Below are 26,912 nucleotides of genomic sequence, written 5' to 3'. Positions count from 1 at the left end.
CCTGACTGCTCATTATTCCTTTTCCCTTTCTACTGCTCCCTCCAGGCACAGACATGTTCCATCTATCTTTCAAAATAACCCTCACTTGACTGCCAACCCCACCTCTTGCCACCAATCATTTCTTCTTTAGTGCCCAGATAAGTGCCCTAACCAACTGGCTCTCTGGTTGTCTCCAATTCAAGTCTCTTTCAGCCTGAAAATCTAAAGGTCAACTTTGGACCTATTTTTCATGAATTAAAGCCATGGAGAATTGAGTACTGAAGTCAGGGAAGTAATTTTTCACCTAGAAAGATTTTAAGGTATCGCAAATTGAACTTTGAAAAGCTTATACAATTTGTGTTCATTCCAGCGGTAAGAAACAGAGTTTGGTATAGTATCTTAACTTGTAAACAAATTCGGGTGAATTTTTCCCTCCCATAGATTCTCTAAAATATACATTGTCCTTTCCAGGGATAATCTTCATTAGGCAGTGAAATTGGGACCCCCTCAGCCACAGAAGATATCCCAGATATGTGTGCTTCATCTAACTCTGTTAGTAGTTGTTGCAAGTGTCAAATACAATCATCACTTCTTAGTGTTTGGCTTGTCATATCTGAATATATGAATCATCTTTAAATATTGTACTTACAATGCCTTCTGTGAACAATCAATTTGCCCAGTTGTGCCTGGTAAAATTTAACATTATAATTTATTATTAAACCTATGCAATTAACTGTATTGCCATGAAAAGCAAAGGAAAACCAGTTATTTCTGAATCCTGAGAGATCGGTAAAAATCGGATATCAATTTTTATACTATAAGTCATTTCAATTTACAGATGCATAGTGTTTAAAGTTGGAGATAGCTTAAGAAGAAACAACATGAGTTCTCTATATAATCCTTAGAAGATAAAAATCTTAAAATTAATATTCTGAGCAGATGTTTGGCACAACAGTTAAGAAACACTGCTTTGAATGACTGCATCTCATATCAAACTCATATCAGAGTCAATTTCCAATGCCAGGTCGAATTCAAATTGCAGCATCCCCCTAATGTTCATCCTAGGAGGTAGCAGATGACGAGTCAAGTAGTTGAGTCCCTACCACCCAACTTGGGAGACTCAAATTGAGTTCCTCCATACTGACTTCAGTCCGGCCCACTCCTGACTGTTGATGGTGTTTGGGAAGTGGATCAGAGGATGGGAGATCACTGCCTGTCTCTGTCTATCTTTCAAATAAATAAATAAATAAGGATTTTAAAATATTAACAATATTCCAAATAAGCAATCACAATTAAACATCTCTTATTAGTTTATTCAGTCCTAAGCAACACATTTGTGTTCCAGTGGATCCTGAATCAACTCTGTGCTTCCCAAGGTCATCTAATAGTGAGCTAAAAAGTGCCCTGGAAATCCTGACTCAGTGGCCTGTTACGGTCTCAAAGACACAAAGGACGTGTCCACCTGGGGATGGTATGCACAGTTCATTCTTTGAAGGTTCAGTCTTTAAGAGTGTCTGTTACATCCTGTCCTTGATTCTCTGAAACTACTGTTGACTTAAAACAAAATCCTGGTCTGAGCTGTAAGCCCCAGAGTAAAAGTTATAGCTGCTGATGATATAGACTGCCATGGTAAATTTATTGCAAAAACCAACAGTATAGGCAAGGGAGAGAGTAAAATCCTCCATTGGGCATGACATATTATGCTTTATAAGAATGTCTTTAATGTTTTCTCTGAACCTAAGGACATACTATGATCAGGGGGAACATTAAAACACTCCAAGGTCTTCTATAACTTCTGAGAAATTACAGTAGTAACTTTACAAAGTTACCCTTTGAGTTAACAACTCTGCTTTCGGAGCTCTTACAGTGCTATTGGGGCTGATTAAGAAATATGGAGCATATCAAAAAAACTCAATTATTTCTAGATCTCACTTTTCATAATGTGAACGAATAAATCTTTATTTTATTTTATTTTCTGGGTCCCTACAGGGAATCTTTACTTTGTTTCTAAATCAAGTGTCCAATCTTGGAATGATAAAACTCAAACAAGTTTTCTGAAGTCTTTTGTCACTTGATTAAAAGAAAATCTGGCTGACTAACCGGTAAGAATCATAATATTTTACATATTCATAGCAAAGAATAACATTGCCTTTTAACAAATATTATCTTTTTCAAAAGTGAATGAAGGGGGTCAGCACTGTGGTGCAGCCAGTTCAGCCACTGCCTGCAACGAGCATCCCATATGAGTTCTGGTTTGAGTCCCGGCTGTTCCACTTCCCATCCAGCTTCTGCCTAATGTGCCTGGGAAAGCCAAAGGTGCTGTCCTATGAGGGCCCCTGCCAGCAATGTGGGAGACGTGGGTGGTTTCAAGCTCTTAGCTTTTGGTCATCCGGGGAGCAAAACAGCAGATGAAAGATCTTTCTTTCTCTCTACCTTTGCCCTCTCTCTCTGTACCTCTGCCTTTCAAGTAAATAATCTTTAAATGATAGAAGTGAGTGAAATGCGTTATTTTAAAATAAATTTATTCTTTTTTAAGAGTATTTATTTAATTGATTTGGGATGCAGCGAGAGACTTAGATATAGAGACAGACAGAGACCTCCCATAAACTGGTTCAACTCCCCAAATGCCTGGGAGCCGGAACTTCAATCCATACCTCATGTGTGAGTGGCAGGAACCCAAGTACTTGGGTTATCTTCTGCTGCCTCCCAGGGTACACATTAGCAGGAAGCTGAAACAGAGGGCAGCTGGGATTAGAACCTAGGTACCAAAACTGAGATATGGTGACTTACCTGAGGAACCAAATGCCCACTATTTCTACTTTTCTAACAATCAAGGATTTGAAGCATTCAGTCTTGAAACAGTAGAATATTTCAGAAGCATATGGAATATCTACAATCAGGGTAAACTACTTATATGGTGAATAAATAGTTTACCGGCTCTTTTGGGGCAGACTACATGTTCTAGAACAAAGTTATCCTATCATCATGTTTTAGATCAATTCATGCAATATTTTACACACAAAATATTCAAGCTCTTAAAAAATTACCTTTTGGGAAAATCATCAACCTGAATAATCTATGCCAAAATTTTAATATGTTTAATAATTTTTGTATCTCCACTAATTATAAACCAGGACTAATAATTTCATTCTGTTCAAATCTCCTTCAGCTTGCCTTACAAAACGAAATGCTTCTCTTCATTATTTCTTATTTTTATAGATTTTTGGAAAATTCACATTTATTTTAGGTCAAGATTTCTCATTCATTTTTTCTTAAAAGCAGAAGGCCTCATTAAGTCTAACATACAACTGTTTTCATACACATATATGCTCCTACTATACGCTTAGTATACCTAAGTAAATTAACTGACTTCTACTTAACCAGGAAGTACATACATGATAATTATCATCATATGCGGGCCGGCGCCGCGGCTCACTAGGCTAATCCTCTGCCTAGCGGCGCCGGCACACCGGGTTCTAGTCCCGGTTGGGGCGCCGGATTCTGTCCCGGTTGCCCCTCTTCCAGGCCAGCTCTCTGCTGTGGCCAGGGAGTGCAGTGGAGGATGGCCCAGGTGCTTGGGCCCTGCACCCCATGGGAGACCAGGAAAAGCACCTGGCTCCTGGCTCCTGCCACCGGATCAGCGCGGTGCGCCGGCCGCAGTGCGCCGGCCGCGGCGGCCATTGGAGGGTGAACCAACGGCAAAGGAAGACCTTTCTCTCTGTCTCTCTCTCTCACTGTCCACTCTGCCTGTCAAAAAAAAAAATTATCATCATATGCTAGTAATTTAGTGGGTAAACAAAGCTCACCCACTAGAGGCACATACATCACGTCTACCCCTCTATACAGTGACAAGTACAGCAGCACATAATCATTACAAGACCTAAAAGTATAGTAAGTGAGTGTTTCAGAAAATCTGTGGGAAATGGAACAAGAAGACAACTTATGTTGGTGCAAATTGATTTTGAAATAGTTTCTTTATGATAGGCATTTTCTGGGAACCTTTTAAAGGCCCCTCATATAGCTACTCCATAATCTAATAATGTAAGAATCCGAGTGACATATACTGAAAAGCATGCCTTATGGCCTAGGTGTCAGTGTTCTCTTACTTGAAAAACCATCTAGGAACCCAAAGGTTATTTATTAACCAGATTTAACATTAGTATAAGGTTATAAAGTTAACTAGGGATCTGGATTTTCTGTTTTAAGCTGACACATTAGGAATCACGATTTCTGCTGATATGAAACAATTTTTCAGACTTATGATTCAATTTAAATTAACACAATGTTGCATTATATATAATCAAATCATTTTTCAGTCTTATTTGATGAGTAAAGCAACATTAGAATGTAGAAAATTCAGACAAGGGGCCGGCGCTGTGGCATAGCAGGTAAAACTGCTGCCTGCTGTGCCGGCATTCCATATGGGTACCGTTTCAAGTCCTGGCTGCGCCACTTCCAATGCAGCTCCCAGCTAATGTGCCTGGGAAAGCAGTGGAAGATGGCCCAAGTCCTTGGGCTGCTACACGCATGTGGGAGACCCAGAAGAAGCTCCTGGCTGCTGGCTTCCGACTGGTCCAGCTCAGGCAGTTGTGGTCATTTGGGGAGTGAACAAGCAGATGGAACTCTCTCTGCCTCTGCCTCTCTGTAACTCTACCTCTCAAATAAATATATCTTTAAAATAAAAAAAGGAAAATTCAGACAAGCTAGTACCAACGAGTACTAAAATAAACAGAAATTTAATAATTACTTCAAAGAAAAGCCATATGGCTGTTTAATTACTTACTTATTTATCTATTTATATTTTTAAATTAGCCTGTTAAAAGTGTCAGTACTTATGCTATGTAACATGATGTTTAGATATATGTATACATTGTGGAATGTTCAAATCAAGCCGATTGACATGTGTATTGCTTCGTGTATTTAATCTTTGTGGGATGAGAACACTTTAAAGCTACTCTCTCAACAGTTTTCAAGTGTATGAGACATTGTTATTACTATAATTACCATGCTACACAACAGGGCTCTTGAATTTTTTCTCTTGTCTGTTTGAAACGTATCCTTTGACAAATGTCTCCCTAACCCCTGCATTCTCCATCCCCTGGTCACCATCGTTTTTACGAGTTTTAATATGGATCTGTTTTTAAATACAATTTATTGAAATAATACTATTTACCTAAGGATTTATCTTGTCTTTGTGAACTTGAATTCTTATATAAAAATATTGCTTAGTTATCAATAGAAGGGATTTTTCCCTTAAAAGCCTAACACATGTAAGTATTAAAAGGTCAGCTTCCTTATGTTCTACAAATGTGGGGGAATATGAGATTTACATTAGTCTTATTATTCTCTTTAAACTAATTATAACAGAGTTCCTTTAATCAGAGGAACATTAAAATCTAATTAATTAGTACCTAATGGAAGTAGGAAATATTTTATAGTGATACAAAAGATGCAGGCTATTCTCAATTACAGACACACAGGCACACAACTTGCAGTTTCATTTTCACAACCTCAGTTATGGGTAAAGCAAATAGAAGCACAGAAACTCATTCCTCTAGACCTCAAACAGCTACTCCCCTTACCAATAGGCACAAACCGATTTCTAAATTGATTTGCATACACGAATAGGCAAATAAGCATTAGATAATATGAAAGTGAGTTCTGTCACCTGTCATGCAACAGAGATTGCATGACAATCTCAGATTTCCATCATCTTGGTAGGGATCATCAAAAGGTCAGATCATAAATTTTCTGGTTATCGTCACCATTACCGAGGAACAAAACTTTCAATGTGCGAAATGGAACCAGAATCTAAGAAACAGAAGCAAAAACAAAGATGCAAAGCAGTAAAAATCAAGTGGAATCAGTAAGCAAAGGTAGATAATGTTTGATTGTCACTAAAATGACTTTAGGAATACAAAGCAAATGAACAAATAAACAAGCAAAAAGAATACACAAACACACATGCAAGCACACACACACACACACAGACACATACAGAGGGGGAGAGAGGGAGAGATTTGGCAGCACAATGCAATTGATTACCTAAAGTGAGACCACTTGGACATCTTGTCAATACCTCCAAAATCTCTGAGGAATAATTTTCAAAAGTAAAAACAGGGTCGGTGCTGTGGTATAGTGGGTAAAGCCTGCAGTGCCAGCCATCCCATATGGGTGTTGTTTCAGGTCTCTGCTCCTCCACTAATGATCTAGCTCCCTGCTAATGTGCCTGAGAAAGCAGTGGAAGATGGCCCAGGTCCTTGGGCCCCTGCACCCATGTGGGAGACCTGGTAGCAGCTCCTGGCTCCTGGCTTGGATCGTCTCAGCTCCAGATGTTGTGGCCACTTGGAGAGTGAACAAGCAGATGGAAGATATCTCTCTTTCTCTCTCTCTCTCTCTCTCTCTCTCTCTCTCTCTCTCTCTGCCTCTGCCTTTCTGTAACTTCCTTTCAAATAAATAAACCTTTTTTTAAAGAAGTAAAAACAGGCTGGTGCCGCGGCTCACTAGGCTAATCCTCCGCCTGCAGCGCCAGCACCCTGGGTTCTAGTGCCTGTCAGGGCGCCGGATTCTGCCCCAGTTGCTCCTCTTCCAGTCCAGCTCTCTGCCCCATGCCGTAGTGGCCACTTGAGGAGTGAACCAACGGAAAAAGGAAGACCTTTCTCTCTGTCTCTCTCTCTCTCTCACTGTCTAACCCTGCCTGTCAAAAAAAAAAAAAAAAAAAAAAAAAAACACAAAATTTAAAAACATAACATCCAAATATCCAAATATATAAACAAGTGTCAAATATAGTATACAACTTATTAAATAATGCAGCAGCAAGACGGAAAAATTATTCAAAGAATATTTGAGGATTATATTTGTGGTCAGTTTGATGAAGAACAAGATTGCTAATGTAGTTACAAAAGTGCTTAATGTCTTAACAGCAAAATAAGCCAAAACCTTTAGGTCATTTTTCCACTGGAAAGAAATTATTTACAATTCTAAGAAACAAAAATATACAAACTAACATGTCATCTGTCCAAGTCTGGGAAATTTAATCGGTTGTAAACAGTGAGTTGAACAAACATTCTCCTAGATAATAGAGAGAGCCTTTGGTGGTCCTGATGAACAGTGTCACTGTATATCACTGGAAAGTAATGCCATTTGTGTTTGTTTCTGCCCTATTTCAGAGTTGTAAATACTTTCTCATAACACACCCCTACTCCAACAGATCTAAAACTAAGTCCATTATCACTTTTTTGAGAACATTTCTCTTTTTCTACTTCCTATTTTAGCTAATGGCATCAATATACACTCAATCATCAAGTCCAAAGCTTGATAAACAGGTTCTTCCCTCCCATGCCCTACCCCCAATACAAACAACCACCAACTCTATGTGTGTTATTTTTTCAGTTTTTGAGATCTATCCTTGAAACTTTGTCTCTGCCACTTTTTGCGCCCTAAACAGACCCATGTGAACCTCACCATCAGATGAAGTGTGCAATCAGCAGGTTCCACAGTGGTCCCCAATGCACCCCGTGTCAAGATATTCAAACCTTTGTGTCATCCTCTACCTGGTGTTGGATATCATGGGCCTTCCTTCCTAAAGGGAGAAGAAGGCAAAGGGGCTGTGAGGTCTCTTTGGTTATGTTATAGAAGACTTTAACTTCTTTCTTCTAATAGATTCTCTCCCTTGCTGGCTTTGAGGAAGCAAACCTCCATGTAGACAAGGGACAGAGGCAGTCTCTAGGCAACAGCTAGCAAGCAGCTGAGGTTCTCAGTCTGACAATTCGCAGGGTGTTGAATCCCACAGGCTAACAGCCACCTGAGCTTAGAAGCAGATCCTTCCCTATCCGAGCCTCAAATCAGATTCCAGCCCTGGCCAACATCTTCACTATACCCTAGTGAGATTCCCATGGAGCAGAAAACCTGGTTAAGCCGCACTCTAAATCTTAACTTTCAGAAATTCCGAGATAATAGATGTTTGCAGTTTTACCTCCTAAATTAGCAGTAAGGTGCTAGGAAGCAATGTATAACTAATATTGGAGCTTTTAATATTTATTATTTTCTAAGATTACATATTTTTAATTTACATGAGAGTCAATTTATTTGCTCCACTAAATAAAGACTTCAACAAATAAAAGTAAAATGATCATAGGTAAACAGGTTTTCAAGCCCCCACTTCCACAGGATTCTTTATAGTTAGGAAGCAGAGTCATCAAACTGACCAAATTGACTTACTTGAAAGGCAGAGTTACACCGAAAGAGGGAAAAACAGAGAGTCAGAGAGATTTTCCATTGGTTGGTTCACTACTCAAGTGACTAAAGCCAGGAGCCTGGAATTTTCATCCTGGTCTCTCATGTGGGTGGCAGAGGCCCAAGCACTTGGGCCATCTTCCACTGCTTTCCCAGATGCAGTAGCAGGGATCCAAACTTGCAGTAGGATGCTGACATTGCAGGCAGTGGCTTATCCCACTGAGCCACAACACTGGCCCCTTCATGTAATTTTTAATTTATAAGTTCCCTGAATATTGGATCACCTCACCCCCACAAAACTTTTTCACTGCTACCAGAATGTTCTTACTAACAGTATTTTTGTACTTTAAACTGCTCAACGATTACTCATTGCTAATACAAGAAAATGCAGCTGGCTAGCACACATCTTCAACGATCTGGCTACCATTTATTTTCCAAGGGTAATTTCCTATCATTCCACAAAGAGCATCCTAAGTGAATGTAGCTCATCCTCTGTATCAGACACTATCAAATTTCCCTGCATTTGCTGGTGTGTTTTTTCTGTTTAGATCCCCTATCCTCTATCCCAGCTTCCAACAAATGGTAAACAACTCATCTGCCGGATACAAATACTATGTCATATCCTCCATAAATCAGACACTCATGGGACTTACCATGTTGTGGCATAATTAACTTTGAAATTAGTATCTTGACCATGAGGTTGTGGTCAGATGGCTGGATCTAATTGTATTTATGTTTGTTTGGGGTAGCATTGATAAAATTTACATGTCCATCATATACATATGGAAAAATTCATTCTGTAAAGTTCTTCAATACAGTATTGAATGACTTAAAAATATGTTTGCTTAGCTTTGTTGCTTATAGAAAGCTACATATAGGATCTTGCTGTTACCCTTGTCCTTACACACACACACACACACACACACACAGAGGGTACTTCAACTTTTAGTGTAAAAGGGAATAAAATATAAGTTGGGGGGGGGGGCTGGCACTGTGGTATAGTGTAATAAGTCTCTGCCTGCCGTACCAGCATCCCATATGGGCACCAGTTCTAGTCCTGGCTGCTCCTCTTTTGATGCAGCTCTCTCGTATGGCCTGGGAAAGCACTAGAGGATAGCCCAAGTGCTTGGACCCCTGCACCCGTGTGGGAGACCCGGAAGAAGCTCCTGGCTTCTGGCTTCAGATTGGCTCAGCTCTCGCCATTGCAGCCATTTGGGGAGTGAACCAGCAGATGAAAGAGATCTTCCTCTCTGTCTCTCCCTCTCTCTGTCTGTAACTCTACCTCTCAAATAAATAAATAAAATCATTTTTAAAAAATACATTGATTTTGGCATGAAAAGTTTTTTGATTCTATGCACAAAAGGGGTCTTCAAAAAGTTGATGGAAACTGCTTTATGAAAAAATAAGTATGAATTTCAAAAATTTTGCACCTGAGTCATCTTATCTTTTTTTAAGATTTATTTTATTTATTTGAAAGTCAGAGTTAAACAGAGAGGGAAGGAGGCAGAAGGTAGATAGAAAGAGAGAGAGAGAGAGAGAGAGTTCTTCCATCTGATGGTTCACTCCCTAAATGGCTAAAGTGTCCAGAGCTGGGTTGAATTGAAGCCAGGAACCAGGAGATGCTTCCAGGTCTCCCACACAGGTGCAGGGACCCAAGGACTTGGGCCATATTCCACTGCTTTCCCAAGCCATAGCAAAGAGCTGGATCAGAAATGGAGCAGCCGGGACTTGAACTGGTGCCCATATGAGATGCCAGCACTTCAGGTAGTGGCTTTACCTGCTACACCTTATCTTTAAAAAAAACCCTTTTATTTAATAAATATAAATTTTGAAAGTACAACTTTTGGATTATAGTGTTTCTCCCCCCATAACCACCCTCCCACCCACAAACCATCCCATCTCCTACTCCCTCTCCCATCCCATTCTTCATTTGAAATCTTTGCTTAATAAATACTAAATTGATCTTCTGTATATAAAGATAATTGAAAATGAATCTTGATGTGAATGGGATTGGATAGGGAGCAAGAGATGGGAGAGTTACAGGTGGGAGGGAAGTTATGGGGGGGGGCACTGTAATCCAAAAGCTGTACTTTGGAAATTTATATTTATTAAATAAAAGTTTAAGAAGATTCATTTTTAATTATCTTTATATACCTAAGATAAACTTTGTATATACTAAGTAAAGATTTCAACAGATTGTAACCACACAGACACACAAAGTATAAAGTACTGTTTGAATACTAGCTTCACTGTTAATTCGCATAGTACAACACATTAAGGGCAGAGATATGAAGCAAGCCCACCTTATCTTTTAAATCCACTTTTCTACAAACTTTTTGAAGTACTCTCAAATATAATTCCTGTTAATTTAATGTTTTCTAAATGAAATAATATGACTGACTTCCATTATTTAAAGGAATTCTTAAGTAAATCTTTATTTAAAGCTTTTATTTAGTGAATTCATTTTTCATAGGTACAACTTTAGGAATATAGTGGTTCTTTTCCCCATACCCGCCCTCCTTCACTGACTCCCATCCCTCATCCTACTCCCTCTCCCATCCCATTCTTCATTATGGTTCATTTTTTTTTTTTTTTTTGACAGGCAGAGTGGACAGTGAGAGAGAGAGACAGAGAGAAAGGTCTTCCTTTGCCGTTGGTTCACCCTCCAATGGCCGCCGCGGTCGGCGCGCTGCGGCCGGCGCACCGCGCTGATCCGATGGCAGGAGCCAGGAGCCAGGTGCTTTTCCTGGTCTCCCATGGGGTGCAGGGCCCAAGCACCTGGGCCATCCTCCACTGCACTCCCTGGCCACAGCAGAGGGCTGGCCTGGAAGAGGGGCAACCGGGAAAGAATCCGGCGCCCCGACCGGGACTAGAACCCGGTGTGCCGGCGCCGCTAGGCGGAGGATTAGCCTAGTGAGCCGCGGCGCCGGCCCATTATGGTTCATTTTTAATTTAACTTTATATACAGAAGACCAACTCTATGCTAAATAAAGATTTCAACAGTTTGCACCAACCCACCCACCCACCCACAAACACACACACACACACACAACATATAAAGTACAGTTTGAGAACAAGCTTTACAGTTAATTCTCATAGTACAAATCATTGAGGACAGAGGTCCTACATGGGGAGTAAGTGCACAGTGACTTCTGTTGTTCATTTAACAATTAACACTCTTATTTATGACATCAGTGATCACTCAAGGCTCTTGCCATGAGCTGCCAAGGCTATGGAAGCCTTTTGTGACCACAGACTCCATTAGTATTTGGACAAGGCCATACGCAAAGCGGAAATTCTCTTCTCCCTTCAGAGAAAAGCACATCCTACTTTGATGGATCCTCCTTTGTTAAATCAAGAAATTCTTCTGAGAGCATGTTATTCTTGCGTACCCTTACTCTTTGTTGCCCTTAGGTTATAGTGAGTTACTTGTCTTTAAGTGAAGCTCATTAGGGGCGGGTGTTTGTTGCAGCAATCAAGACCCTGCTTGGTATGCCTGCATCCCATGTTTAAGCTTGAATTTGAGCCCTCGTCCTGCTTCTGACCCGAATTCCTGCTAATGAGTGCCCTGGGAGGCAGCAGGTAATGGCACAAGTACCTGGATCCCTGCCACCCTTATGAGAGAAACAGACCGAGTTCCAGGCTGGCACATTGGGAAAGAACACTGAATGGAAGTTCTCCCTCTCCTTCTCCCTCTCCCCTCTTCCCTCTCTCTCCTAATTCCTCCCTCTTTCCCTTCCTTTCTTGCTCTAACCCTCTTCTCTCTCTCTCACACACACATACACTCTCTAACCCTCTTCTTTCTATGTCTTTCAAATGTATAAATTCATTATTTTTAAGTGGAGCTCATTTATTTTCAGTCCTATGAAAGTAATATATTTGAGCAAATGCTTTTCTATCCCTGATAGTTCTCGAACATACATTAGGATTGACATTTAGATTATTTAATCCCAGGTAGATAAAGAGAGAGACAGAGAGAGAGAGAGAAGCTGTAGCTCAAGCCTATACAAAAATCAACATTGAAATAATTTTTGAAATCAATGCCATGACAAAGCAAGAATTACATGAATAACATTTGATGTTGAGTAAAATGTCTAGACTACATGTTTCAAATCATAGCGAAAGTCTCCATGTTCAGGCCTCTTAACTGGGAAAGAAAAGCTGAGAAGATTAAAGAATGACTAGTAGTTGAAGGTAAGTTAGACACCTGTTTCAAGTATTTTCTTCAAAGGGTGAAGAGCATAGATAAACAGAGTTCCAAATTTTAGGAAGAACAGGGCACTGAAGACAAATTTTGTATCCTTAAAAGGGGTCAGCCACTCAAGAACAACCAACCAACCACAGCTTTCTCTTATTTTTGCCTCGATTTTGCACAATACATTACTGAGGAAGGGACAGAACAAAGCAAATCAAAGGAGAATCCTTGTCATATGCTCCTGTTCCTTTCTTGGGTAAAACCGTAGTACTTACTTAAATACATAAAATTTGTATTACCTGAGCAAAAGTTTGGGAAATTTTTTCTTGTTTGCTTTTTTATAAAAAAGTGCCATGCATAATTTACCCTGAAGTGTTTGCAGTGACCTAAAACAAGATTGTCAAATATCACTGGCAACTTTCCTGGGCTTTACCTTGGTGCCTTTTCAGAAATTTAACATTTGAGATTATATCTCCAGTGGTTGAAAGAAATGACAGGTGGCTCAATAGTCAAACCAATTATTAAGGGAAAAAGAAGCAAATTGACAGTTTTCTTTTTCTATATTGGCTCTTTGCTTGTTACACAAAAAATGCTTAAAATCATCATTTACTTTGTTTCACACTAAATATTTCTAATGTAAAAATTGATTATATTTTCAGAATTGAATTTGTTTTATTTGTAAAGGGACAGTTGTCTCTGGTTATCACAGGGTTTTATTTCTGGAAAGGGTTTTATTTTCATCCATTATTTTAGAGGCAGAGACAGTGTGTGTACTCTCAACTGGCATTTTACTCCCCAGACACCTACAATAGCTTGAGCTAAGCCAGGCTGATGCCAGGACCCAGGAACTCAGTACAGGTCCCCTGCCTGGATGACAGGCTGAGCCAGCTACTTGAGCCATCAGCTGTTGTCTATTCGGGTGTCCATTAACAGAAAGTTAGATTCGAAGCACACCCAGGCTCAAACTCAGGTGTTCCAATATGGGATGCAGCCATCTCAACAAGCTTCTTAACTACTAGACCAAATACCTGCCCTTGCGAAGGAGTTTTTAAAGTTACTTTTACTTGTTTCTCAACTAGATAATGGTACAATCAGTTGGGAAAACAAAGTGCCTTTGTGTTTATGGAAACCATTATCCTGAAGAAGCAGAGAAGAGGAAGGATGAAAGTAAAGAAAATCATGGAGATGCACATCCCAGAAAGGTGCTGGGGAGAGAAAACCCACAAGGCTTTCATACTTGGCCTTGTTGATCCTTGCTTGGTTAGTGCAGATCTAGCCCCATATTTTATTTTGCAGTTGAAGAAGGGAGTACCATGGCAAGTCAGGTCTTGTTCCAACACCAGGCAAGAGTTTGTTGAAGAGTTACAAAAACTTAGAGTTGCAAAAGCTCAGGCATCACCTAGCCCAACAGACTTTCCACCTGACCAGATGAGTGTAATTTAATGATTTTGGAGTTCTGGTCTAATTAGAACACCTTCCTTCTTTCTCTTTGAACTTTTCTAAACTAATGGGACAATTTTCTCATTTTTTCAGACCTCAGGTAAATTGAAATGCCATAAAGCAAGCTGCTTAAACACATTTCACATTGTGTGCTTCCAGTGAGAAACCAGAATCCGTGGGCAATAGATGCTTCCTTTTTCTCCTACACAATTGCCTGGCAAACTCATTCATCTTCCAAATCCTTGCTCAGGTGTAGTAGCTAACCCTCCATTTGCTTACAGAATAGCAAACATGCACGTTACATTTCTGCAGCATGTACAGGTTGTAGACTTCACATGTTGCATCTGTGATATCACATGAAATTTGATTTTCATATGTCTGCTCTTCAATCGGATTTTTTAATCCTTTGGGACAAGGAGTGTCATTCTTCCTCCAGTGACTGGTACAATGACTAGTATGTAGTACATGTTCTGTAAACTATTGGCAAGAAAAAGGCCCCCTGTTTATTTTTAAAACAGTGGAGATATAAAAATCATTTATGTGTAACAAATTTAAAATTATTGCCTTATGTGTACTTATATACAAAGCATCACCCTGTTAGTGAATTTCCTGGTGATGTTTTTCACTTCCATCTTATATTTCTCTGTAGAAGTATTTACTGTGCAATTCTTTCAAACAAGAATGTCAATGGTTTCTCAAATTTATTTTACCTTAATCATGAAATTGTGAGGTGTTTTTGCATCCTAAGTACTGCTTTTCAAAACAGTTACTGCAGCTTTCAAGATAACTGATGGAGATGAATGCATCGTCTTTTGCTCGGTGACCTGACCTGTTCACAGAACATGTGATTTTAAAACGGCATAGAGTGCTTCAGTTTTTAAGTCTTTTAGAATTATCTAAAGTTCTAAGAAGCTAGCTGTTGTGTTTAAAATTATATAAGAAAAAGTGTGTAAGGCTACCATCTGCCTGACCTAGGAGGCGTATAAACTAGTGAAAGCACTTAGGAAAATTTTCTAGTAGTTTGCTTATGACCACTCTATAATCACTGCTTAGAGTAATCTCTACTATCCAGTTCCACATTCTTAATCCTGGTATTTCTGATCATTTTCTAAAGCCAAAAATCTATTTTCAATGTGCATTTTATGTAGTTTTTCCATAGATATGCTTTACTCTTGAAAAGAGCATGTTTAACATTTCATACACATTGAAAATTTTGAAAGTCTTTGCTTTCAAGTTCTATACTTTATCATCATTTCAAATACCCATCACGGGGAAAACAAAAATCCAGTGAACATAATTCAAAGATTTTCAAGCCCTCAAGAGTGGCACAACTTTTAGGACTAAAGTCATAAACCATTTCGACTTTGAAGCCAGGACAAATAATCTTCTCTAGACCTGGTCTCTGGAATGAAGGAGAGAGAGAGTCATTAGGATTGCGTTGTGAAAGAGAAAGGCTCAGTGTTTTCCTGGTGTGGATAATAGCCCATTGTGGATTTCCAGTCACCTAGGATATCTTCTCAGGTATTAGTGCCCATTTGCAGTAAATAAGTAAATAATGGAGTAAAATGTGAGGGCAGGGAAGTATTCAAGAATTTCATATTTGAGATTTGCAGTAGGACTATAGGTAAAGGAATTTAACTTAGAAGTTATATGTCAGAAAAGAAGGCAGGAGGTCTGTTGGATAATGATAACTAATATTTATTGAGAGTTTACTCTGATCCAAGTGTGGATCAGATCTTTAGTTCTAAGAGGTCTGAATACGTCGTCCCATCTAATCCCCTTGACAGGTTTAATAGGTTCAGGACTATTATCTTTGTTCCACAGATGAAGAATAGGAAGCTCACAGAATTGGCTCAAGTGATTTCCCCCAAACAGGAAAGCTAAGGAGCAACATACCGGTACTCAATCCAGGCAGACCACCCCTAATTTATGCACAGCTAAGCACAGCTGCCTTTGTGTTATATGTGTGAGCCCTTTGATAGGCAAAGTGCAACATACAAGCTGACTTCAGAAATAAGAACTCACCTACGAAATGAGATCCAGGGAAGAATTAAAAGTTTTGCATCCCTGATTCAGAGGGAAATCTACTTTGGGGAGTACACTTTGTACTCTGAAGTGGAGGTGAAGAAAGGGAGGGGAGGCATGTTCAGTAGAGAAGTAAGGTCCAACTGGGCAAGGCAGTGATGCAACAGAGAGTAGGACATCAAGAGGAAAGAATAAGAAAGGAGAAGAGAGTTTCAAATAGTTTGTGTATGCAGAGTAACCACTTAATAGGAGGAATATTTGGAAGACTTTTCCCTGCCTCACCAGTACACAGCAACGTACAAGCAACATTTATTAGCATGCATGCATAAGAGGCACCCAGTTAAAGCTGATGATGCTCAGCACCTCAAGGTCTAGTTGGGAAGATAGGCATCAATCAAGGTCTAAAATAATCACCTAGACTGTAAAATTTGTAGTGCGGAATGCGTCAAAGAGAGACATGGGGGGCTAAGAGCACTCTAATAGGGAAAGTTGTCCTCTTAGCAGGGTAAGAGACTGTTTCCCTTAGGAAGTAAGTCTCTAACTTCTACCCAGAGAGTTAATTAAGCAGAGATATGTCCACAGGAATTTACATTAGATAATTTATATTGCAAAGATTCTATCAAGGGAAACAAAATGCATTTTAACATTAAATATGTATGAGCAATGGGAGGCAAATAACTCCCCAGCAATTTCTGAAGAACATAAAATGTCACTTTGAATAATTCAGATAAAATTCTCTCTTTCACTCATTTTATTTGCCCCTATAATTATTGGCATATTAGCAGGCTGTTCATCTATGTAAGTTCTTGTCCAAAGTGGCTATATATGCAGATTATTTGGTGAGTTTGATTATGGTAGATTGCATATTTTCCCCCAAGAGATTCGTTGGTGTTAGTGTCGGGGAGAAGCCCTGGCATCTGCATTGATACAATGGATCTCAGAAGGCTTTGAGGAAGGGGATGACAGTATAACCCTAGCTTATACAATTGTTTCTATATTAGCATAGGTGCATTTTCTCTACTATGTTTATTTCAGCATCTCAGCATTATAATATAGATTTCCTGTTCAATTGATTAATATTAGTATATTCATGATATAAATTATGATATACAGTCCATTTAACCAAAAGTTGTATTAACGATTTCTACATGATCTTCCTGTTTCAGGTAAGCTTAATTAATTGGCATTTCCAAGCAAAACATCTCTTGATCAGTTTCGATGTGCTAGCAGAGAAAGATGAATGAATCTATCAAACGCTTTATTATAGCTATTTTTTATGCTGTCACAATACAGAAGGATCAGAACAAGTGGACAGAGAACTGAGTGCGTAACACAGCACAGGATTCTGTAACAGTTGCTTAGTTATTTGTGTGAGAAAGTAACTCAGGGAAAACAATAAAAAAAAAAAGTATAACAAATCTCTGCAGAGTGTGATTTATATGTTAAACAATGAGATTGAAGGTCTTACAATCGTTTTTAAAGATTTAACAATAAAAATCATAAGTGATTACCTGTTCATGTTAGTATGGTTTTCAGAATCTTATGAGGGTCATCTGTTAAGATCTAAAAATGGAAAAACAAAACTAAACAAAAATATCCATCTCTTGCATACTAGCTGGTGCCCAACATTCCAGTTAAAACATTCTTCTCTAAGTCTTGCTTTTCCTCCTTCACCTTTTTCTCCCCACTGTGGGCCACTGACACCTCTGCGTGGATTACCTCTGAAGTTTTTAAGAGTAGGTTATGATGGAGAGAGAGGAGGCAAAACACCAAAGAGAAATGTTGGAGTTGTGGTGGTGGAAAGAAAGATGAAGGGGATGGACAAAATGGTGTCATAACTATTTTGAGCTGAAATGGCATAATTATGCTTCAAAGGGACTTTGTGAAATTAAAACTGTTGATTGAATTTAAAGGAGCTTGAAATGGCCAGAGTATAGAAAAATGAATAGGAAGCCCAGAGACAACCAAACCCTTCCATTAGAGGCACAGAAAAGGGTTATGAAGGGGAGAATCTTAAGCAAGAATGGTGAAGAAGAAATAAGGAATCACACGTGGCTCCTGGGCCCCAAATAGATCAACTGAAGAGGATCTCTGCCACAGGGTGATCCTTTCATTTGCACGTTTAAAAGCATCACAAGGAATTCTAGTGTGGAGCCCCAGTTCAAAAGGGTTAATTCTTCCTGCCTGCCCTCCTTCCTTTTCCTTGTTTCCCAACTAGGAGGGGCTCTCTGTTGTCCTTGTTACAGTAGGATAAGGCAGAACCATAAAAAGAATGCTGTAAAATAGAGGTAGGTGAATGCTAGCACATACAGGCAAACTTTTATCAAATTTTCTTTCTCAGATAGATCCCAAGAGTAATTTCCACAGAAAACACCTCTCTAGGGTAGTCAAATGTTAAGGCACTAAAATGATTAATTAAATTGCAATGTCTCTTCCTATATGAACAAAATGCTACACTCAGAAAAACACATTTTGAAGGCAAAAAGTTTATGATATCTTCTAGATCAAAAGAAGTACCTAACAGCATCATTTATCATGCTTGATAATAACTCAATAGTCATTTATGTCCTAAGAGCTAATAAACATTTGAGAAAAAAATGTGTATTTCCAAAATGTAACATTTCATTTTTAAATAACCACAACTACATGCTAATAGGATACAGCTGTCCCTGGTGGAACCTGTGCAACTCCTCACACCTTGAAATCAGTTTTAATACTGCCACTCTCATTTTCTGCTCCTCAAGGACTTTTCACATGCTAACTGCTTTTTATCACAGCAACCACTAGAAACCGAGCTTCATAAAGATATTATGTCATTGAAAAACGTACAATGCAATGAATGTTGACACTGTACTAATTCAAGCTGTACTTTGTACAGTGTCTAATACGTGCCAACTATCAGTATCCAACAGATACTGAACAAGACTGTGCTCTCCTTTGAAGCTTCAAATGCCTCTCCGCACGTAGTGAATTTGCTATAGTGACCTGGGATGCCTACGTGCAAAATTGGGAAACCATGGATTTCGCATCATCTGAAAATTTCAATTTTTCCTTAGGTGTTTCATAGTATGACATTAAATAGTACCAACATGTATAAATAATCATTTGTCAATGGGGTTAAGTCAAATAGCAAATTACTAAATTTAAGAAATAATTGATGGCAATAGTCAACACTATTTTTTAAATTAAGTAATTTCCTTATGATGTAAAGTATCACATTTTTTTCAGGTGAGGAAAGCTAAATGATTTTGTTGATTTTTGTTGACTTTTATGTCAGAGGCCCTTTGCACTTTTAAGACATACCTCTTATTTTATAGTCAAGGAAACTAACGGTCAGAGAGATTAAATGACATTTGCAAATCACATTGCAAGTGAACCACAGATTTAAGACAGTGCTCCAGGTCTCCCAAGACCAACTTCTTGAATTACTGAGCAATAACATCTTGTATAGACAACAGGTCTCTGCAGCTCCTCCTGGGCTATCCTACCCAATGAAAATACCATTGAAGACATTTTACCCAAATATTGGAACTAGTTATTTGGGAGTCTTATGCTATCCTCTTACCCAGGTGTCTAAGATCCTGTTTAAGTGTCATTCACTTTAAGTCAATCATAGGAGTAAAACCTACAGCCTGGAAGAGGGAATTTCTTACTGGCACACAATGGTTTAGGGCTGATCACCATGTTCATCCAAGCACAGATGCTGGAAATGCTCCCCCTCCTCATTCTGTATTTTTGCCCCAGGACTTCCACTGTCTAAGAGAAGGTCTTAGACTTTGCAGTCTGCAGGCTGTGATAATCCTATCAACTGCAAGCCAAATAAATAAATAAATAAATAAAAATAATTATGGAATTTGAGAAACTATGGTTCTCTCTACCCCCTCCCCAAAGTGCCCCTTTAATGGGTATATTAAATAAGCAAAGGAACAACAAACATCTAAAATGAAGTAAAAAGCAAAGAGATGAGTGACAACATTTTTCTTGGGCCATCATCAATTCCTTCCCCGTCCATAGAGACATGCCCATCTCCTATTTGGTGGCAGGATTGAATCCTGTTCTTCCTTTCTGTGTAAGCTGACCTCAGAGACTTGTTTCACTAAAATGATGCAAGACAAGAGATGTTTTGTGGATTGGTGACATCATAACAACTTTGAGATTTCTGCCTGGGTCTCTTGGAGCACTTCTTTTAGAAGGAGACTTCTTTGGAAAATCCAAAGTTCTGAACCTACTACTCTGACAGTACAATGTGTGGAGACAGAGAAATACAGGCCATATGTCAGCCTTTCTATTAACCCAACCTTGGCTCCAGACATGACGGTACCATGTCTGGAAGAGAATCCAGCAGCCCCAGGCTTTCCTGTTGATGCTACAGGGATCAGAGATGAACCACCTAGCTTAGCCTCTCCTGGATTTGTGACTCACAATAGTGCAATAAAGTAATTGGTTAAAGTCAATGAATTTTGAGATGGCTTGTTAGGCAGCAGTAAGAAAGCAGAGTTGACTATCATATGTTCCTTCAAGGCCACCTTGAAGTATCATATTGGCTGCATAAAGATCAACTAATTTGCCGTATGTGGCAAGGATAACCATGACTTTTAGATTCTTTGACTGATGACACATATGCATTCACTTTGGGATTCTACTTCAAACCAGTTTTGCCCCATTATTCCAGTTATTAATTAATTAAATACATCTTGGCCACATATACATATTTATTATATATTCTGCTTGAGAATCATGTCTTTAACTTTGGAAATTATGCTTAGACATATGGAAACAAACATTCTTCTCTAGGGAGTTCCACTTAACTTCCTGTCACATTTCTCAGCAAAGTGCAGGGGAGAGGTTCGAGGACACTTCCCTTGAAAAGTGCTGAGTGCTGTGGACCCCAGGGGTTTGTCAGTGCCCCACGAGGCTCCTTACTGAGAGACTATGCATTGTCAGGTTTGGGGCTTGCTGTGTGGTTCCTTGGGGACCTGGAATTGCTTGTGTGGGTGTATTGGGTACATCTGTCCCCAGGCCTCAAACCATGGTGGAGCCTCTCTGGAGTTGTTTGCCAACATCCCAACCCAGAAATCAAGGGTCCAAGACCATTTTCATTGAGCTCATGTTTCCTTTCCTGCAGGAACTCTTCTTTCTTTTCTTTTCTTCCCCACCCCAGCACCCACTGTACTTCTGAAGGCCATGTCTCATTTTTCCTGGATCACTACAGTGAAGTATTACAATTGTGCAGTTCCCAATCTGGCCTTGGCTTGCTTGGATAAAGTTTTGTATGGCATAGATTCTATATTGTAATGATGTTCTATGCAAAAAAAAAAAAAAAAATGAAATTGTAAAATTTATTGTTTTAATGTATATGCATGTTTAGTGATAGTTCCATCTTGAAATAAAATTTATAATTCGTTTTTAAAATAAAAAGTCCACAAAAGGTATATTTAAAAAAACTTTGCATAGATTTTAATATGTTTGGCACCAAAATAAGCTTATTTAATTCAAAAGTTCCATGTACATTTTGAAATATTCTTATTTTATCACAATATGGTCTCCCAGTACTGGGCAAAGCCAAGAAGGGCATCTGTCTAGGTTTACATTGCATTATTTTTCCCACAAAGCATTTCCCTGGTTCTCCCTACATACAAGACTCGCATAAAAACCAACAAAACAGAACCACCGTTCCTCCTTGAAGTCCCAAATCTGCTTTGTCATAATCCATCTGGACTCTGGTATCTATTTATATGCTTTATTATTAAAAGTCTATGTAGGCCAGTGCCACGGCTCAATAGGATAATCCTCCACCTGCGGCGCCGGCACACCGGGTTCTAGTCCCGGTCGGGGCGCCGGATTCTGTCCCTGTTGCTCCTCTTCCTGTCCAGCTCTCTGCTGTGGCCCGGGAGTGCAGTGGAGGATGGCCCAAGTGCTTGGGCCCTGCACCTGCATGGGAGACCAGGAGGAAGCACCTGGCTCCTGGTTTCAAATCAGCATGGTGCGCAGGCCGCAGCGCACTGGCTACAGCGGCCATTGGGGGGTGAACCAATGGCAAAGGAAGACCTTTCTCTCTGTCTCTCTCTCTCTCTCTCTCACTGTCTACTCTGCCTGTCCAAAAAAAAAAAAAAAAAAAAGTCTATATAAACTTAATAGACTAGAAAAAAAATCAGTGAGAGGTCTGTGTGTCACAGACCTGTGCACATTGTCTAACCAATTACACAACAAATATTTGTTTGGAATAATTGTGGTTAATAAAAAGTTTACATTGCTTTCAAATACTTTTTCCTACAAGAAGAGACTAATGACTCATTAATTACATCCAATTTGCATAATTCATTTAATGTTTTGAATTTTTTGTTTTGAATTGTCATTTCACCATCTCCAAATTGATATGTGAAAATTCTACAAAAAATTTTAGTTCCCTGTCTCCTAGGAGATATCAATAGTAATTTAAAATGAGAGAGTTTTGATTTCATTTGGACTCTTGAAAAAAATTAAAAATTAAATTTGTTTTGAGTGTATGATTCAAAAATATATATCAAATTATGTCTCTATATGCTACAAGGATAAACACTTATTAAATAAAATTGAAATTTCTAAAAGGGTACATGTTTCCTCTTTAACCATGGATTTTCTGTGCATGTTTCAGATAATCAAATGAAAATTTGCATTGATTAAATTCTGAATTGCACATAAAAATGTCCCTTCCTTTATTCTTCATTAAAATTTGAACCATGAATCATTTGCATTTAAATACTCTTTTAGATTTGGTTCCTTACCAGTCTCAATATCCATTTGGATGATCACTGAAAGATAAAAATCTCAGCAAAACGTGCATATGTTGCTTAGAATTCTAATTACTTTGAATCCACGATTAAAAATCCAAAACAAAAATGAAAACCCCAAATCTGTAGAAATAAAAATCATGGCAGAAGATATTTATGCTCAGGGTAGGATTTAGTATACATTTTACTTTGAATGACAGCTGTTTTTCTTGAATAAGACACCTGCCTTCTGTACAGAAAAATTTTAAGAAAATCTAGACTAGCTTTGTAAAATTCATGATTTGGTCACCATTGCTTATACATTCTCACTGTACTGGTCCATTCACTACTAATGAACCAAATTTAGGTCAGAAAACAAACCCAAAGTAGTGCCTTTTTCTTAAGAACGAAGTTGTTAGGTAGGATTTTTTTTCAAAATTGCTTTTGTTAAGAAAAAGACTATTTTAAAATACTCTATTCATGTAAACTGGCTTCTGTTTTATATTTCTGCTCTACGTGGTCTCAATCTTAGCCGTTCAAGTGTTAACTCCCATGGCTTCTGCTTTTCCATGAAAGAGAAAATGAGCACAGATCCAGTCAGAAATGTGTCTAGAGGAGCAGGCATTTAGCTTAGCCGTTAAAATATGGCTAAGAGGCTGGTGTCCCATATCAGAGTACCTGGGTCTAGCTGGGCTCCGATTCCTAAAGGCGGCTCCACGCTAATGCAGATCTTGAGAGGCAGCAGTGACAGCTCAAGGCATTCAGTTCTTGCTCCCCACGTGGACGATCTGGATGGAGTTTCAGGCTCTGGGCTTCAGCACCCACGCTGTCTTGGGAATTTGGAGAGTGAGTCAGCAGAAGAGTGCTCTATCTCTGTGTAATAGAAAAGTGTTAAAAATGTGTCTACAACATATTGAGAATTTACATCAAAACCCAGTGGCATTAGGATATCTAGGTTCTCCAATAATTACTACAAGGGAATATTATTAAATTTTTTTAAAGAATTTAATAAGCTGGCCAGCGCCGCGGCTCAATAGGCTAATCCTCCGCCTGCAGCGCCGGCACACTGGGTTCTAGTCCCGGTCGGGGCGCCGGATTCTGTCCCTGTTGCTCCTCTTCCTGTCCAGCTCTCTGCTGTGGCCCGGGAGTGCAGTGGAGGATGGCCCAGGTGCTTGGGCCCTGCACCTGCATGGGAGACCAGGAGGAAGCACCTGACTCCTGCCTTCGGATCAGCGCGATGTGCCGGCCACAGCAGCCATTGGGGGGTGAACCAACAAAAAAGGAAGACTTTTCTCTCTTTCTCTCTCTCTCACTGTCCACTCTGCCTATCAAAAAAAAATGAATTTAATAAGCTTAGGATAATATTCATTAAATTTATTGAACATTTAAATAAAGCAAGGATAAAATACACTAAACACCATCACTAAATGTTCCGCTAGCTCGATTAGACTATTTCCTAACTAAGGACTTGTTTGGGGACTTTGTTTAGCCTAAGAATTTATTACACATCCCTTTTTTAGGTTCTTTGAACTTTCCTCACGCTACTGGAGTTCTTGCGCTTGCTGCCTGTCTCTGAGATTTCTTCTTTCTGCTGGACCAAATGTCAGCACTTCAGTCATACCTGCCTAGAGCTACCAGCATTTTATCCTGCATACTTTGTGTGGACTCAGTGGTATTCCAAACTCCACAAGACCAGAAGTATTTACCATTTCCTGGAAGGAGCTTCTCGGCTTTCCTTTTCCTCCACTTAACCTTTGTGGTTAAGCTGGTTGCAGTGTGAACTTGGCTTAAGGACAAATTTTAAAGTGCCCGGTTCTCATTCCTGTTGCAGTTTGTATGAAAGAAATAATTTAACCACTGTATTGTAAATACATACAAGATTGCTTATCACAGTTCTGTCTTTGACAACAATAACTAATCAGAATATAATCATATATTTTAGGGCTAGACAACCATTAAAGGAATGATAGAGAAATGTAAAGATGTCGGCTCTATGTTGTTAAGTGTGAAACGCTGGGGGAAGGCATTTGGTGTACTGGTGATAACACTGCTCCCATCTTACTGAAGTGCCAGGGTTCCAGTCACTGCTGTGCTTGCAGTTCCAGCTTCCTGCTAATGTGTACCCTGGAAAATAGCAGATGACGGCTCAGGTATTTGCGCCCTATCTCCCACGTGGGCGACCCAGACTAAGATGTAGGCTTCTGGCTTTGACCTGGCCTAGTCCCAGCTATTGTGGGCACTGGAAGAATGAACCACAGGATGAAAGAGTCTCTCTCTTCCCTCTCTCTCTCCCCCTCTCTGCCTTTTAAATAAAAACAAATATTCTTTAAAATGTATTTAACTTTAAAGAAAAATGACCCCAAAGCAAGGGTAGTGATGCTGGCAATTTGAATATGACAAAGAGAAGCTGTAAAGTCCTTCTGTAAAACTCTCACACACCACCAGAAGAGTGAGTGTAGTACCATATGATATTTTGAGACATACACACAGAATACAATTTACATTGTTATAATTGTTTTATTTTTATTATTGCTGTTAATCTCTTACTGTGCCCAATTTATAACTTAAACTGTGTCACAGATATGTGTGAATAGGAAATAACCTAGCAGATACAGGATTTGGTACTAACCAAACTTCCAATCATCTACTGGTGGTCTTTAGAAGATAAGGAGGGACTACTATATCTATCTATCATCTGTCTATCTATCACTTCCTTATTTATCTGATCCATTCACTTAGTGTTTTTACTTTTTAAAAGCTAATTTATTTTACTTAAAATTATTACAATATTTAAGAATATTGAATTTAAATATTTAAAAATTTCTCTTAAAAATCATATCTGACAATCCTAGATCTGTATTTTTGAAGCGTAGCTCGGTGATTCTGAGAAAACGGTCTCCCCATTCAAGTAAGGCACATGCTTTTGTGAGCTTATTGCTGCCACTAATCTCTCCTATCTACTACAATCAAGTTGCTGTTACATCCGTATTACAGGCCCTGACCATGTAGCCATCTGAGATTGAGTCTGCTCTCTGAAGAGTAGTCAGCATGTATTTTGGTTAGGTAGAGTTGCCTTGAAAATTAAATGCTTGACACAAGAGGTTCAGGTATAAATAATCCTGTCTTATTTCAACTTAGATTGTTCCATTTGTCACCACCAGGTTCCCACACTTCTGTCAATATTGTAGTAGGATTTAAGGACATCCATTGGAGTGGTTCTTTGTGACTGTAGCACACAGTGTATGTAGCTTAAAGGATAGTCATAAGACTTCAGTGCACAAAAGTGTCATGAGCTCATTGTCAAACTACCCTTAATAATGTGACACATAGTAAAGTGACTTTAATTTCAGGGGATCAATTTCTCATCCAATTCTGTACTGCATTAAAGCATTACTTAAGGAGGACATTTACTCTTATTGGATTGTCAACCAGATGTCTGTGGGCCTTTGTAGTTCTTCTAAGACACACAAATGTCAATAAGGGAGTGAGACAAATCTCCATTTGGGCCTGCTAAGATACTTTCAAAAAACAATTCTAAAGAAAGCAAAAAATGTTTTGTGCATGCAGTGCCAGTGAACTCATTGATCTTCCAAAGCAATTGCTCTAAAGCAAAATAGTCATCTGCTTTCCTGAATTTTTATTTTCTTGTTTTGTGGTTGTTTTTTCCAAACCACTCCTACTCTTAGAAAGTTAGTTTATGGGTACATACTGCATTCATTACTCTTTGCTGAGGCAAACATATTAAGGAGCATGGAACATGTTGCATAGAACACATGTGTGAGCAAGGAATATTCCCTAAGGTCAGAGATAGCCACAGAAATATCTTTAAGTGGAACTGCGGAGAACTCCTTGGATGTTTCCAGCTTTGTTTGCTTTGTGCCTTCCCCACTGAAAAGCCGGAGCTGCTTTGTGGCATAAATGAATCCCATGCTCCTGTAAGCGTACTTGTACATTAACTGGAGATTAATTACAGATCACTCTGTTTAAATAATCCTGTCTTATCTCAGTTTAGTCTTACAAATGCAAGGAAAGCCTTGCTGGGACTGAAAACTCAATCCTCTTGAAGGGACCCTTTCATTAATATTTTGGAGAATAGTCATTATCTTTTATAACAACTGACCTATCTCTGGTCTTTTTTTTTTAATTAATTAATTATTTATTTATTTGAAAGGCAGAGTTACAGAAGCAGATGCAAAGAGAGAGAGAGAGAGAGAGAGAGAGAGAGAGAGAGAGAGAGAGGTCTTCCATCTGCTGATTCACTCCCCAAATGGCTGCAATGGCTGGAGTTG

At 39.1% G+C, this 26,912-nt stretch overlaps 1 long non-coding RNA gene across 1 annotated transcript; it reads right to left on the bottom strand.

Moving 5' to 3' along the window:
• Window positions 1-355: 355 nt before the first annotated feature.
• LOC127483241 (uncharacterized) lies at window positions 356-26,708 on the bottom strand. The gene is made up of 4 exons (XR_007909338.2): window positions 23,302-26,708; window positions 7,444-7,561; window positions 5,648-5,790; window positions 356-2,708 (listed from the first exon to the last, which is right to left on the bottom strand). It is a non-coding gene; the product is annotated as an uncharacterized lncRNA (long non-coding RNA).
• Between the last annotated feature and the right edge of the window lie 204 nt (window positions 26,709-26,912).

Source organism: Oryctolagus cuniculus, chromosome 8 (assembly GCF_964237555.1).
Source record: "Oryctolagus cuniculus chromosome 8, mOryCun1.1, whole genome shotgun sequence".
Lineage (NCBI taxonomy): Eukaryota > Metazoa > Chordata > Mammalia > Lagomorpha > Leporidae > Oryctolagus > Oryctolagus cuniculus.
This window is presented reverse-complemented; position numbering and strand designations above follow the sequence as displayed.